We start from the raw sequence: 16667 nt of genomic DNA, 5'->3' as shown, positions 1-16667 counted from the left end.
CGCCATTCTGAATTAATCCTTAATCTCTTAGCTTTCTTATCTATCTTATTTTCCTTAGGTTCCTCAATTTTATCACTGTTCTACTTCACTTTTAAAAGTGAAGTCATCATATTTTAATTGTCAATAATTATTCTTCTGCTTTTTGTTTTGTTTTGTTTTGTTTTTTCCTTTGAGACAGAGTCTTGCTCTGTCAGCAGGCTGAAGTGCAGGGTGCGATCGTGGCTCACTGCAACCTCCGCCTCCGGGGTTCAAACGATTCTCTTGCCTCAGCCTCCTGAGTAGCTGGGACTACAGGTGCCCACCACTACGCCTGGCTAATTTTTTTTGTATTTTTAGTAGAGACGGAGTTTCACTATGTTGTCCAGGATGGTCTCGATCTCTTGACCTTGTGATCTGCCCACCTTGGCCTCCCAAAGTCCTGGGATTACAGGCATGAGCCACTGTGCCTGGCCCATTCTTCTATTTTGAATAACTTTTTTTTTCCTTTTTAAAACCAACCAATTCTTTGATTTTCTTTCTCTATTTATTTATAATGAGTGATGACTTGATTACCATAGGTGGCTTTGTGGTTTTCATATGCCTTTGCTGGGCTTTTCCTTTAATATACGTTTGTTTCCAGGCAGATCTCATGACCTGACAACTTTCACTTCAACAGACAGATGCTCAGTTTTCTCTCCTCCCAGCTGACAAAATTATGAGGCTTGGGTCTGGGGCTGAACCCCCAGTCTACAAGTCCAAAGATTTTCAGGAAAATTAGAGAGAATTTCTCTGTTTTCAGTCCAGGATAAAACATCAGGTTTGGAATAAAGTTGGATGGAAAGAGATTTGGAAGGCTATAGGACCTTTTTTTTTTTTTTTCAACAAGTCACACTGGTTATTTCCCCTCTTCTTTCCTCTTCTGATCATCATTGTACTGGCAGGCTCTCAGGAAAAGGCTGTCAGTGAAAAATGATCCCTGTCTTGACTACCATCTTATCACTGGTGGGCTCTGAGATGTCATTGACTATGTTCTAGTATTTTGGTTACTATAATACCATCTGTGTGCTATTTAGAAACACTTTAAAAGCTTTGCTGTTCTTATAATATATCTTTCCAGTTCTTAGCATTCTCTAAACTGTTCACTATGCTTTCTACAGTCATATAAATAGGACTCGGGGATAAACTAAAACCAAATTTTTGAGTTCTCTTTATATTTCTAAAATATAATTATTAGGACTCCACGTCCTAAAAATATAATTGTATCATAAATCATTAAATGAAATATGGGAATCTAATGTCAAAACATCATATACTAAGCTTTGAAGAATCTTCAATTAATTATCCTTTCAAAGCAAGTATCATAGAAAATGTATCCTGATTTAGAATGTAATAAAATAACAAGTTAATATAAACTGTGACTCTATATCAAGAAATCAACATTACTCTTCATATGAGGCACTATTATAGTATTTGGACACAAATACTTCCTATGTAACATTAAAAGCTAATTAAGTTAAAATGAAAATATTTTCACTCAAATGTAATAATATAATTACAATACATAAAACTAGTCTAAATCAGAGATATAAATGGAAAAGTAAAATGTTCTTAAATTACATAAAGGGAAAAATTAGTGGAAGAAACTCTCATTTTCCTTAATTGGAACAAAAATAGAGTAAGATGTCAGAAATTCAATTAATGTACAGACTTAATACAATTTTAATGAATTTTACAATGTCATTTATTTACCTTGGTATATAGACTTTAAAGTTATTCCAAGAGAATAGAATGGACCATAGACGTAAATTCTGACCAAAGATGAGTAATGAGAGAATTACTCTTTCTTATATAAATACATTATAAAAGCTAAAATATGTGGTATTTTATTACACCAGAGAGATAATTAAAATAGCCCAGAAATATACTTTATTTTATTCAAGATGCTTTATACATCAACAGAAAAGAAGCCATAATCAACTAGAAATCAGAAAAAATAATTGATATTCTTTATTTCAACAGACAAAAAAGTAAATTACAGAGGAACTAACAAGTTTAATCTAAAAAATGCTGGAAGAACTAGAAAATAATATTTATCCAACCTCTAATGGAAAAAGCCTTTCTATGCTTACAAAAAAAATAATAAATTACAATAAAATAAATATAAAGATTTAATATATTAAAAAGTTAAAATAACGTTGTAAAATATGTGTAGTAATGTTAAATAAATGGTAAGTTATTATTTCTATTAAGACATCATAGAAATAAAAATAAAAATATATATAAGCACAAAGTATAATAACATAATATTCACTGATAAACTAGAATATGTAGTTAAAATATTCAACACAATCTATAATTAAATAAATGTAAGTAAAAGCCAATTAAGAAGAACATTTAAAATTAATTTTAGTATTTGTAATTGGGTGTTGTGTATGTACAATGACATGCAGGCATTTTTAAGTATATGTTTTTTAGGATTTTGACAAATATGTACACATTTTATATGATTACATAATTACAGTTTCAAAATCTGCATCCCAAATAAGACAAAGATTATTACAATTGTCCCAGAAAGTACTCATGTTCCTGTCTAGCCAACCCCATCTATTCTCCACGATAACAACTATTTTCCTATCGCTATTGCTTAGTAGGAATTTATATAAACAGAAGAAGGTATGCACAACTTTTTTCTTGCTTCTTTCTCTCAAAATAATGTATTAGTAGCTGCTTATTTTTAATTGCTAAATATGATTTCCATTTTATGAGAATAACTTTTTTATATTTATTCCCCTTTAATAACCATTTTTGTTATTTTGTTTACCATTCTGAATAAACTTGCTCTGATCACTTATGTACACATATTTGTGTGTTTTCATTCCTCTTGGGTAAATAGAATTTCTGGGTTTATTGTTGGTATGTATTTGACTCTATAGGACAGTTCCAAGCAACATATTTTTTTGTTGTTTTACATCTTCAGCAGCACTTGACATTGTCATGTTCTATTTTTTTTCATTTTTGAGATTTTTGAAACAGGGCCTCATTCTGTTGCGTAGGCTGGAGTACAGCTGTACAATTAGAGCTCACTGCAGCTTCGAACTCCTGGGCTCAAGTGATCCTCCTGTCTCACCTCCTGAGTAGCTGAGATTGCAGGTACATGCCACTATGCCCAATTAATTAGTTTGCATTTTTCTTATAACTAGCTATGTGCAGCATAATTTCATGAACTCAGTAGCCATTTCTCTATTTTCATTTACAACAGGTATATTACAGAATTTTGTGCAGTTTTTAAATTGAAGTCTGTCATTTTATTACTGATTTGTCGGAGTTAGTATATAATCTAGAAATAAATTCTTTGTCAGACTAACATTGTGAGTATTTAATTCCAGTAGGCAGATGACTTTCTATTTTAAGAGTATGTTTTAAATAAGATTACTTAGATTTTAAGATGTCATATTTATCCACTTTTTGTTTTATGTTTAATATGCTTTGAATTGTAAGAAACATGTCTCCACCCAAAGTTTATAAAGAAGTTCGCTTATGTTTACTTGCAGAAGCTTTATAATTTTAGTTTATACATCTGATTCTACAATCCATATTGAATTGTTCTAAATGTTACAGGTAGGCATTGAAATAATGTTTATTTTATATGTGGATAGCAATTTGTTTCAGCACTGTAATTTAAAATACTATATCTTACCTATTCAATTACTTTGGCATGATTGTCAAAAATTAATTGACTATATCTGTGCGGATGTATTTCTGTACTCTCTATTTGTTCCATTGATGTATGTATCTATCCTTATGCCAATACCACACCAATGTGATTAATGTACCTTTAGAGTAAACCCTGAAATCACGCATAGTGCTTTTCCTCTTTGAATACTGTTATGACTATTCAAAGCTTTTTAAAAAGAAACATTTTAATTTTACAATAGTTTTAGATTTACAGGAAAGTTGCACAGAGGAATAGAGAGTTCTCATATACTCACTCCCCAATTTTTTGTTTACATGGTACATAAGTGCAGTACATTTATCGCAACTAATGTACTAACATTGATACCTACATTTTTAACTACAGTTCATACTTTATTCAAATTTCCTTAGATGTATCTAATTGCTTTGTCATGTTTCAGGATAATGTTCATGATGTTACATAACATCTATTTGTTATGTCCCTTTAGCCTCTTGTAGACTGTGATAGTTTTCTTGACTTCTCATGTTTTGGAAAATTTTCAGTTTTTAGACTGCTGGCCAACTAGTTTATAAAATGTCTCTCAACTGAGTGTATAGGATGTTTTCTCATTCTTAGACTATACACATATATATTTAATGTTCTTTATCAATTTGGGATGTAGATTTTGAAGATGTAATCATATAAAATATGTACACACTTGTCAGAATCCTTAAAAACATATATATTATATATATATATGAAGGACAGAAAGGTGAAGTGCCATTCTCATCACATTTTATCAAAAACCCATGCTATCTGCATGACATCATAATTAATGCTAACCTTGATTAACTGGATGAGGTAATAATTATCAGGTTTTTCCACTTTAAATTTACCCATTTTTTTCTATCTTTCAATACAGTGTTCTTTGTTTTTTTAAATATTTAACTTTTGTGGGTACATAGTAGCTTTCTATATTTATGGGGTGCATGAGATATTTTGATACAGGCTTGTAATGTGAAATAAGCACATCATGGAGAACGGGGTATCTATCCCATCAAGCATTTATGTTTTGTGTTACAAACAATCCAGTTATACTTTTAGTTATTTTAAAGTGTACAATTAAATAATTAATGACTATAGTCACCCTCCTGTGCAATCAAATACTAGGCCTTATTCATTCATTTATTCCATTTTTTGTACCTATTATCCATCTCCACACCACCCCCACCCTCCCTTCTTTCCCCTTCCCAGCCTCTGGTAATCATTGTTCTATTTTCTATCTCTATAGGATCAATTGTTTTGATTTTTAGATCCCACAAATAAGTGAGAACATGTGATGCTTGTGTTTTTGTGCCTGGCTTGTTTTACTTAATATAATTAACTCCAGTTTCATCCAGTTGTTGTCTTAGATTAAAGTCTGTAATCCATTTTGATTTGATTTTTGTATATGGTGAGACATATGGGTCTAGTTTCATTCTTCTGGTTATGAATATCCAGTATTCCTAGCACCATTTATTGAAGAGATTGTTCTTTCCCCAGTGAATATTCTTGGCACCTTGTTGAAAATGAGTTCACTGTAGGTTTGTGGACTTGTTTTCTGGTTATCTATTCTGTTCCAGTGGTCTATGTGTCTGCTTCTATGCCAGTAACATGCTGTTTTGGTTACTATAGCTCTGTAGTATAATTTGACATCAGGTACAGTGGTTCTTACAATTTTGTTCTTTTTGCTTAGAGTATCTTTGTCTATTCTGAGTTTTTTTTTGTGGTTCCATATAAATTTTAGATTTTTTTCTATTTCCATAAAGAATGTCATTGGTATTTTGATAGGGATTACATTGAATCTGTAGATTGCACTGGATAATATGGACATCTTAACAATATTCCTTCTTTCAATCCATAAACATGGAATATTTTTCTATTTTTGTGTCTTCTTCAATTTATTTCATCATTGTTTTGCAGTTTTTATTCAGATATCTTTCACTTCTTTAGTTAATTCCTTGTTACTAATTTTATTTGGGCTACTGTTAATAAGCTTAATTTTTATTTCTTTTTCAGTTTGTTGGCTGTTGGCATACAGAAATGCTACTGATTTTTGTATGCTGATATTGTATTCTTCAACTTTACTGAATTTGCTTAGCAGATCTAAAAGTTTTCTTGTGGAATCTTTAGTTTTTTTTCCAAATATAAGATTATGTCATCGGCAAATATGGACAATTTGACTTCTTACTTTTTAATTTGGATGCTCTTTGTATTTTTCTGTTGTCTGATTATTCAAGTAGGACTTCCAGTACTATGCTGAATAACAGAAGTGACAGTGGGCATCCTTATTATGTTCCAGATTTTAGGGGAAAGGCTTTTAGTTTTCCCCCATTTAGTATGATACTAGCTTTGAGTTTTCCATATATGGCTTTTATTATATTATGTTTCTCCTGTACCCAGATTTTGAGAGTTTTAATTTCAGGGAGTACACTTTGAATGAATGTCACTATGTGTAACCCACGCCACTTAAGGGTTAGGAAGTTTTGCTCCACCTTTTTTAGAGCAGATGTTTTAGAAATTTTTGTTTTCATAGAATTCTTAGAATAGAATTGAAAATGCCTCTAAAAAGCCAAATGAAAACAAAACAACAACAACAAAAAAATTGTGATTTCAACTGTGGTGGCCTTGAATTTATAGATAAATTTGAAAAATTAATTTTTATTATAATTTTTTAGGGTACATGTGCACAATGTGCAGGTCTGTTACATATGTATACATGTGCCATGTTGGTGTGCTGCACCCATTAACTCGTCATTTAACATTAGGTATATCTCCTAATGCTATCCCTCCCCCCTCCCCCCCACCCCACAACAGGCCCCAGTGTGTGATGTTCCCCTTCCTGTGTCCATGTGTTCTCATTGTTCAATTCCCACCTATTTTTGCAATCTACTCATCTGACAGTCATTAAATCTTAAAGCTCCAGAATAACCTCCTTTGATTCCATATCCCACATCCAAGGCACACTGCTGCAAGGGGTGGGCTCCAAAGACCTTGGGAAGCTCTGTCAGTGTGTCTTTGCAGGGTACAGACCCTATGGCTGCTTTCACGGATTGGTGTCGAGCACCTGCATCTTTTCCAGGTGCAGTGTACAAGCTGCCTGTGAATCTACCATTCTGTGGTCTGGAGAACAGTGGCTCAATTCCCAGATTTCTACTGGGCAGTGCTGCAGTAAGGGTTCTCTGTGGGACCCCCAAACCCGTTCTTACCCTCTGTACTGCCCTTGTAGAGGTTTCCTGTGAGGGCTCTGCCCTTGAAGAAAACTTCTATCTGGGAACCCAGACTTTCTGATACATCCTCTGAAATCTAGGCAGAGGCTGCCAAGCCTCTTTCACACTTGAACTCTGCCCCTACAGGCTTAACACCATGTAGAAGTTGTCAAGGCTTACAGACTGCAGCCTCTGCAGTTGTGGCCTGAGCTAAACCTAGAGCCCTTTGAGCTGTGCCTAGAGCTGGAGTGACCAGGACACAAGGAGGAGTGTCTTGATGCTGGGCAGAGCAGAGAGGTCCTATGCCTGGTCCAGGAAACCATTCTTTCCTTTTCAGCCTTAAAGCCTGCGATGGGAGGGGCTGCCACAAAGATCTCTGAAATGCCTTCAAGGCCTTTTTCCCATTGTTTGGGCTATCAGTACCTGGCTCTTTTTAATCATGCCAGGCTCACTAATAAGTGGTTGCTCCACAGCCTGCTTGAATTCCTCTTCTGAGAATGCTTTTTCTTTCTCTGCCACATGGCCAAGCTGCACATTTTCCAAACTTTTACACTCTGCTTCCCTTTCAAATATAAATTCCAACTATAAGTCAACTTTTTTTTGCTCTTGTATCTGAGTGCAGGCTCTAAGAAGCAGCCAGGCCACATCTTGAATGCTCTGATGCTTAGAAAACTTTTCTGCCATGTACTCTAGGTCATCACTTTTAAGTTTAAACTTTCTCAGATCTCCAGGACATGAACACAATGCACGGAAGCTCTTTGCTAAAGCATAACATGGGTGACTTCTGCTCTAGTTCTCAATAACTTTCTCATTTCCCTCTGAGATTTCATCAGGGTGGACTTCACTTTATCTATTACTATCAGCGTTTTGTTCACAACCACTTAACCTTTCTTTAAGAAGGGCCAAACTTCCTCTCATTTTTATGTCTTTTTCTGAGCCCTCCAAACTCTTCCAACCTTTGCTGGTTATCCAGTTGCAAAGCTGCTTCCACTATTTCAGGCCTTTTTATAGTAATGCTCCATTCCTGGTACCAATTTTCTATATTAGCCATTCTTGCATTGCTGTAAGGGAATACCCGAGAGTGGGTAATTTATAAAGAAAAGAGGTTTAACTGGTTCATGATGCTATAGACATGGCAGTGTGTCCGGAATTGGTGGGTTCTTGGTCTCACTGACTTCAAGAATGAAGCCTCGGGCCTTCGTGGTGAGTGTTATAGCTCTTAAGGTGACGCGTCTGGAGTTGTTCGTTCCTCCTGGTGGGCTCGTGGTCTCGCTGGCTTCAGGAGTGAAGCTGCAGACCTTCGTGGTGAGTGTTATAGCTCATAAAAGCAGTGTGGACCCAAAGAGTGAGCAGTAGCAAGATTTATTGCAAAGGGCAAAAGAACAAAGCTTCCACAGCCACAGCGTGGAAGGCGACCCCAGCGGGTTGCCACTGCTGGCTCCGGCAGCCTACTTTTATTCTCTTATCTGGCCTCACCCACATCCTGCTGATTGGTAGAGCCGAGTGGTCTGTTTGACAGGGCGCTGATTGGTGCGTTTACAATCCCTGAGCTAGACACAAAGGTTCTCCAAGTCCCCATCAGGCTCAGGAGCCCAGGTGGCTTCACCCAGTGGATCCCACACCGGGGCTGCAGGTGGAGCTGCCTGCTAGTCCCGCGCTGTGCACCCGCACTCCTCAGCCCTTGGGTGGTCGATGGGACTGGGCGCCGTGGAGCAGGGGGCGGCGCTCATCGGGGAGGCTCGGGCCGCACAGGAGCCCGTGGAGGGGGTGGGAAGCTCAGGCATGGCAGGCTGAAGGTCCCGAGCCCTGCCCCGCGGGAAGGCAGCTAAGGCCCAGTGAGAAATCGAGCGCAGCGCCGGTGGGCCGGCACTGCTGCGGGACCCAGTACACCCTCCGCAGCCGCTGGCCCGGGTGCTAAGCCCCTCATTGCCCGGGGCCGTCAGGGCCGGCCGGCTGCTACGAGTGCGGGGCCCGCCAAGCCCACGCCCACCCGGAACTCCAGCTGGCCCTCAAGCGCCCTGCGCAGCCCCGGTTCCCGCTCGCGCCTCTCGCTCCACACCTCCCTGCAAGCTGAGGGAGCCGGCTCCGGCCTTGGCCTGCCCAGAAAGGGGCTCCCACAGTGCAGTGGTGGGCTGAAGGGCTCCTCAAATGCCGCCAAAGTGGGAGCCCAGGCAGAGGAGGTGCCGAGAGCGAGGGAGGGCTGTGAGGACTGCCAGCACGCCGTCACGTCTCAGCACTGGCATCTACTTGGCTTCTGGGCAGGACTCAGGGAGCTTTTACTCATGACAGAAGGTGAAACAGAAGCAGGTATGTCACGTGGCAAGAGCAGGAGCAATGGTGGGAGGAGGTGCAACACATTCTTAAACAACCAGATCTTGCAAGAACTCACTATCTCACTATTGTGAGAAGTGAAGAATCTATCCCTGTTATCCAAACATCTTCCACCAGGCCCCACTTCCAACCCTGGGGATTACATCTCAAAATGAGATTTGGAGGGGACATCCAACCTGTATTACTTGATGTCCGATTAAATTGATTTTTGAATGTTAAACCAAGTTTTCACTCCTGGAATAAAACTTGCTGCTACTTAGTGTCTTAAACTTTTAGTATTGTAAATATATTGTCATATTTGACATGCTAACATTTTGGGGTTTTCTATTCTTTCGCACCTAAGTTTATAAATTATATCAGTTTGTAATTTTCTCTTCTTGTAATATTGTTTCAGATTTTGGAATCAGAATTATAATGGCTTCAAAAAAATCAAATGAGGAATATTCCTTTGTTCCTTATTTGTTTGATATCATTTTTCATTGGGGAAAACTGGGCCTGAAATTATCTGTGTAAGGGTATTTTAAATTATAAATTTAATTTCTATAACAGCTACAGATTTTTAATATATATGTATATTTAATATATGTATATTTATAATATATATTACATATGAAATATAACAAATTATGTTATATTGCATTTTTATTATCATTTGATTTAAACAATATTAAAAATTTCCTTTGTGATGTCCTTCTTGACTCATAAGTACTATTTTTTAAGTGTATTATTACTTTTATAACAATTTTAAGCATTTGGAATTTATTTACATGCATTTCTTTATATTTGTAATTAAATATTTTTGTGGTTAGAAAACGTGCTCTATATGATTTAATCACATGACATTTATTGTGACTTATTTTACGCCCCAGCATGGAGCTTGGCTTTGTGAACACTCCCTATGAACTTGAAAAAAATGTTTATTCTGCAGTTGTTGGGTGAAATGTTTAATAAATATTAATTAAGTTGGTTCATAGTGATTTTCAAGTCTTTTAAACATTTACTGAATTGAGGACACTCATTTTATAAATTACCGACGTGGAGTGTTAACATTTTTAACTATAATTATATATTTGTCTATGTCTCCCTTTTATTTTTGTTCCTTTTGGTTTTTTGTATTCTAAGCTTCTATTATTAGGTGTATAAAAATTTAGAATTGATTTCTTCCTGATGAATTGCATTTTTTATCATTATGAAATTACCCATTTTTAACTCTGGCAATACAACTAACTCACCTTAAGGTCTGCCTTCCTCATATTAGCATAGCTACATCAGCTTTCTTAGGTGTGGTGTTTGCACGTTATAACTTTTTTTCTTTATATTTGAATATCTATCACATATATTCTAGTATTTTTCTTGAGGAGCACATGTTCATTGTTTTTATTTATCAGGAAGTTTCTTTACTTTTGAACAAAACACTTTTTAAAGATAAAAATTCTATGTTTTTATTTCTTATTTTTTGAACACTAAAGATGTCCTACTATCTTCAGTTCTACCCTCTATAGCTGTTTTCCTGTGTATTATGTATCTTTTTTCTCTGGCTAATTTTAACATTGTCTCCATAGCTTTATGGTTTAGCAGTTTGGCTTTTCTCTTCTCTTAGGAATGGTTTCCTCTCTATTTATCTTGCTTGTATTCTGCTGAGTTTCCAAAATCTGCGAATACTATCTATTTACAGTATGAAAAACTTTGACTACTGTATTGTTTGTATTTTGACTGCCCTTTTCTTATTTTCATTTTCTTCTAGGACTCCAATTATACATATATCAGGAAGCTTAATACAATCCCAGAGGTAATCTAGGATCTGCTTTTTTTATTATTTATTTTTTGTTTTTTTAAATTTTGACTTGAGAAAATACTATTGGCCAACATTTAAGTTTGCTGATACTTTGCTTTATTGTATCTGGTCATCTCTCAATTATAGCTAATGAATTTTCATTTTAGTATTTGACAGGTTTCTTAATAAAAAATGTAAATTCTTAATAGTTTTTTAAGCAAATTTGAATGCATATAAGAAAATTATTTTAATAAAATACTGTTTTATCTATTTTACCCACTAGGTTTTACTTGAAAAATAGAATTTTATTGATAAAAAATAGAAAACTTCAAATCTATCACAACTCATCAACAGTCTACTCCTTTTATGTATTGGAAGCTTGTCAACTTCTTTTTGGTAGGTTGAAAAAATATGTTATTGTGTCATAATTCTTGCTGTTAGCACTAAGAAATCAATCTTAGTCTAAATCATTTTGCCCATCTGAAATCAGTCAACCAGCACTATCCATTCTATTTCTGGAATGCTTTTTAAACCTAAGGCACTTATACAATTCTATCAGCTACTGACTAATTTATCCTTTAAATAAAAATATTATAATAGGCTAATTACTTTTATCTAATGTCAATCTTTCTCTATTCCACAATTGCTTTTAAATAATTCTTAAAATGGTTTCTAGATAAATATTTTAAAACTAATTAAGTCATTTCATGCTGTGGTATAAATATTAAGGCTCCCAAAATTAATATGTTACAATCCTAACCACTAAAGTGATGTTATTAGGAAGTAGGGACTTTTGGGAGGTCCTGTCATGAGGGCAAAGTCCTCATGATTGGGATTAGAGCTCTTATAAAAGAGACTGCAGAGAGCTAGCTAGCTCCTTGCATCATATGCGACACAGTGAGAAGGTACTACCTATGAACAAGAAAACAGGTAACCACTTGATACCAAATTTGCCTTATTTTTGGATTTCTCAGCGTCCAAAACTATGATAAGTAAATTTTGTTATTTATAAGATACTCAGCTTATAGTAGTTTGTTGTAGCAGCCTGTGGACCAAGATATTCCCTTTCTTAATATTTAAGCCTACATCTCTTGCATATTTACATTAGTAAAATTTCTAACATATAAGAGGCCATCAATGAACACAAGCTGCTGAAACATCTTAGGAATTCATTGCATGCATAGATCTTCATCAATCAACTGCCCCATCTATCTAGCTTTATCATCCCTCTATATCCCACAGCCTTTGCTCCAGGTCTGTTTATAATTTCCCACACATAATATAACAGATTTTTAGAAATATTTATGATTATTAATTTATCACTATGCATAATAACATTGTTTTAGACATTACTTTAGACCACTTATGCTAAACATAATTTAAATTGGTTCATTAAATTATTTTAATTGCCTAATTTGAAAATACTGTTAAAAATAATTGCATAAAGTGATTAATAGTTTTTAAATACAAAGATTAATTAAAAATTTCAAAGCCTTGAAGAAACAGTTTTTTCTCATTTTAATTAGAATTTACATGTCTAAGGGTTTACTTGGAAAGTATAATGTGCTTTGGAAGATGCACTTCCCAACCTTAATTATCTACATTATGTTAATTTTTAAAGTTTTATATGGACATTTAAACATTGATGTAATAAAAACAAGATATGAATTTGATTCATATTTATGTTATTGGTCAACAAAATTTATGGAATGCATGATATCAGACATCTTAAATAGATAGACAAGACATGCATAATTATTTTTTGTCTATTTTCAGAAAAGTTAAAGTCAAGTTAGAGCTAAGACCATAAACATATGAAGACTGTCTGAGAAGACATGACTGGAAACTGAATAGGGCTGGGCGTGGTGGCTCGCACCTGTAATCCCAACAATTTGGGAGGCCGAGGTGGGTGGATCACCTGAAGTCAAGAGTTCGAGACCAGCCTGGTCAACATGGAGAAATCCTGTTTCCACTAAGAATACAAGAATTAGCCAGGTGTGGTGGCAGGTGCCTGTAATCCCAGCTACTCAGGTGGCTGAGGCAGGAGAATTGCTTCAACCCGGGAGGCAGAGGTTGCAGTGATCCAAGATCATGCCACTGCACTCCAGCCTGGGAGACAGAGAAAGACTCCATCTCAGGGGAAAAAAAAGAAAAGAAAAGAAAAAGAAAAGAAAACTGAATAATACTCTATTTTTCTACAATGAATCTAGAAAAAAAAAAAAAAGACCAAATATAGGATTACTTGAATGAGGTGAGTTTTAAATGTTTGTGAGGGATGATAGGCATAAAATTGGTGAAGAAAAAAAAAGTCAGTGTTTTGCTCAGGGTGTTATTTTATACCGTGGAGCTTAGCAGGTGATAAATCTCATGTAAGCTCAGCCTAAGTATCTCTTTTCCCCACCCCCAAAATGTACCTTATCAACTAAGTTGAAAATAATTCTTAACATGCTGTTTGCAGCTGGCCAAGCATAGTCTCTCATCAGATTAAATCAAATGGAAAACACAATGAGCTCTGGAATATGAATAGGGCCCAGAGTGTCTGTTTTTTAATCATGCTCAAAATCCAATTGAACCAACATGTACTGATTAAAGTTTCTTTAGGTACCAAGACTTAAAGAATTTTTTTTTCACCAAAGTTTGAGTTTATGGCTTCCTGTTCATGCAGCCTTAGAAATACTAGCCTTGATTTTTTGTGAAATCACAACCAGCTCCCTTCCCAAACAATGCCAAAGTATCAGTTTTATTTACTTGTGTTTATCCTAATAAACTCTAGCCTTTTTACCTCAGTTCATGGTGGTAACTTGTACATCATTTAATTACTTCTTTTAAATTTTAATTTTATGATTTTTATTTTATATGGATGAGGAGGTAGAAATATAAATAGGAAATAGTTGGGAGAATAGTCTATACATGCCTCCACTAACATAAATAATAAAATGATTTTGCCCTTTCTTAGTTCTTCAGAGATCTCCCTGGCCATGTCAATTAAGTTGGCCACTCCAGAATAAAACTACACTATTAACCTTTAGAACTACATTCTAAGGTAGGACAGAAACAGTTTTTAGACAGAAATCCTGGGATGAAGGAGAGTTTCAAGTGACATTTTTCTTATAAATAAATAAATATCAGCTAATGTCTTTTTCAATATGGCTGACTAGATACCGGGAATGATCTTCCCCAATGAGAAGAAATAAATGTGTTAAGTGAAACATAAAAAGACATTGCTGAACTGGTATGGTAATAAGGAATCTACAGAGACACATTTGTTGGGAAAGTAGGTAAGTGAATGAAAATGAGGAAAGTGATCTCCAAAATCTACTTTTTTTCCTGGAATCTTCTTCCATTTTCTGAGTTCAACTTCATTGTCCTGTACTAGAGATCCACTTCACTTCTCGGGATCCACTCTGATGGCTTCATGGATAACAGATCATAAACTCTAGGACTCATCAAAGGTGAAGTATAGTAAAAAGTCCCTACATTAAAATGTAGACCTCATCATTTAACTATTTAATATATAACAGAAGGTACTGAATAGATGAATATTATCCATAATAATTTGAAATTACAATCTGATCCACCTAGGGATTTTTTTTTTCTGAATTAAGAGTACCTACAGGATTTTAAAACCTCATTGAAAAAAATTATTAGAAAATGAATTTTTTATATTTACTTTGGACCTAAAGAAGGAGGATGGAAGTATCTGCAGGTGACCTGCTAAAGAAATGAAAAGAACCAAAGCAACAAATAGACAAGTTTGAGTAGAGAGTTTGAAGGAGAGAGCTGGAGTGCATCAAGTGAGTAGTAAAACCTGTGGAACACACAAACCCAGAATGACACCCTGACTCTCCTCCACTATCTCCCTTGCCAGGATCAACCTGGAGCCTGAAAGGACTTTCCTTTGCAGGAAAAAAGTAGGCAGGAGGCCCCCAATATCCTCAATTACCACTGTAGGCACTTGGCAGTTCTTGCTACAGGAGAATTATGCGGCCCTTAAAGTCCCTAAATGCAGTTTGGGGAACTGCCTGGAATTCACATGGTGGCATTGCTCCAGGGTAGGAGCTCATGCTGTGCACTCTCCACTCTTACGATGCAAGCTAATACAGCATGGCACCATCTTGAAACCGGAGTTGCTGCTGGAGCACACTCTGCTCTGTGGGCCAGTAGCCACTGCCTCTGTCCATCTTTAAACTCCACCTTCATTTTACCTTACTAACACAGGTGGCCACAAGGCATGACACTAGCCGCTTGGAGCCTGAGCCCCAAAACAGCTGTGACTTGCGTAGCTCCTAAGCACAATGCCATATGCCTATGTCCCTGGCCTGAGCAATAGCCTGACAGAACTTTCCCAGTGAGTTCACCCACAAGCTAGCTGAACCACAGCACACTCATGTCCCTGGAGGGAGAAATAACCTGGTAGAAACTCCCCCAACAAGCCCGCCCAACATCCCCAGCAAGAGAAACAGCCTGGTGGACTTACACCTAGCAGGCCCATCCTTGAGCCACTGAACCACTCATTGTGTGTCCATGATCTCAACCAGCAAAACATTGTGGTGAACTCAGTCCCAGTGAGCCAGACCTGCTGACAGCCTGTGTTTATGCTACTGACCTGAAAAAAAAAAAAACCCAACAACCTCACTCTAGCCAAGCGAGTCCATGAACCTGCTGACTTACCATGTGCAAAAATGTGCTACCAACCTGAGAGTCAGCCCAACAAGCTTGTTCCTGACAAAGCAGCAGCACTACTGCCACAAACTCATGCAGCCTCATCTACTTAAACACTCCTCTGAGAAATTGCTGATATGGATTACAGCTGAAGAAACTGCACAGAGACTACACTACTACATCCATCCAGAACCAAAGCCCAATCCGCTTCACCCAACTAACATCCTGGAACCCATCTACAGGAATAAGCCTTTTCCTATGAAAGCTACTTCATAAAATTAGAAGAAGTGACTCTTCCACCAGATGCACAGATATCTATAAAGAGACACAAGAAACATGAAAAAGCAAAGAAACATGACACCTCCAAAGGAACTTAATAATTATCCAGTAACAGACCCCAAAGAAAAGAAAATGTATAAGATGCCTGAAAATAAATTCAAAATAATGATCTTAAGAAAATTCCATAAGATATAACAGAAAACAAATATATAATTCAATAAAGTCAGAAAAACAATTTATGCTGAATGAGAAATTCAATGAAAAGGTAGATATTACAAAAACAAACCAAAACAGAAATCTTGGAACTGGAGAATTCAGCAAATTAAATAGAAATAAAATTGAGGGTTTTAACAACAGACTAGAATGAGCAGAATACAAAAATATATATATATTTAAACCTGAAGGTAGGTATTTTGAGATAACCCAGTCAGAAGGAAAAAAATAAATAATAATACAAAAATTGAAAGAGGTTTATGGGACTTATGGGATGCCATTGCACATACACACACACAAAATCATAACATTGTGGGAATCCCAAAGGGAGGAGAGACTGAAGATGAAGGCACAGAAAACCTATCTGTCAAAATAATAAAAAATGTGGCCGAGTGCAGTGGCTTATGCCTGTAATCCCAGCACTTTGGGAGGACAAGGTGGGCAGATCATGAGGTCAAGAGATTGAGACCATCCTGGCTAACACGGTGAAACCCCATCTCTATTAAAA

General features: G+C 36.2%; 1 long non-coding RNA gene across 2 annotated transcripts in view; it reads left to right on the top strand.

Annotated features, from left to right (window-relative positions):
* Positions 1 to 16667, top strand: part of LOC107970524 (uncharacterized) — a 68901-nt gene that overhangs the window by 9744 nt on the left and 42490 nt on the right. For both annotated transcript variants that reach the window (XR_010155861.1, XR_010155860.1), the window contains 3 exons: positions 10976 to 11020; positions 11289 to 11401; positions 12782 to 13256. This is a non-coding gene — a long non-coding RNA (uncharacterized LOC107970524). The remainder of the gene's footprint in view (positions 1 to 10975; positions 11021 to 11288; positions 11402 to 12781; positions 13257 to 16667) is intronic.

This window comes from Pan troglodytes, chromosome 2 (genome assembly GCF_028858775.2).
Source record: "Pan troglodytes isolate AG18354 chromosome 2, NHGRI_mPanTro3-v2.0_pri, whole genome shotgun sequence".
Classification (NCBI taxonomy): domain Eukaryota; kingdom Metazoa; phylum Chordata; class Mammalia; order Primates; family Hominidae; genus Pan; species Pan troglodytes.
Note: the sequence above shows the minus strand (reverse complement) of the source record. Positions and strands in the feature narration are given on the sequence as shown.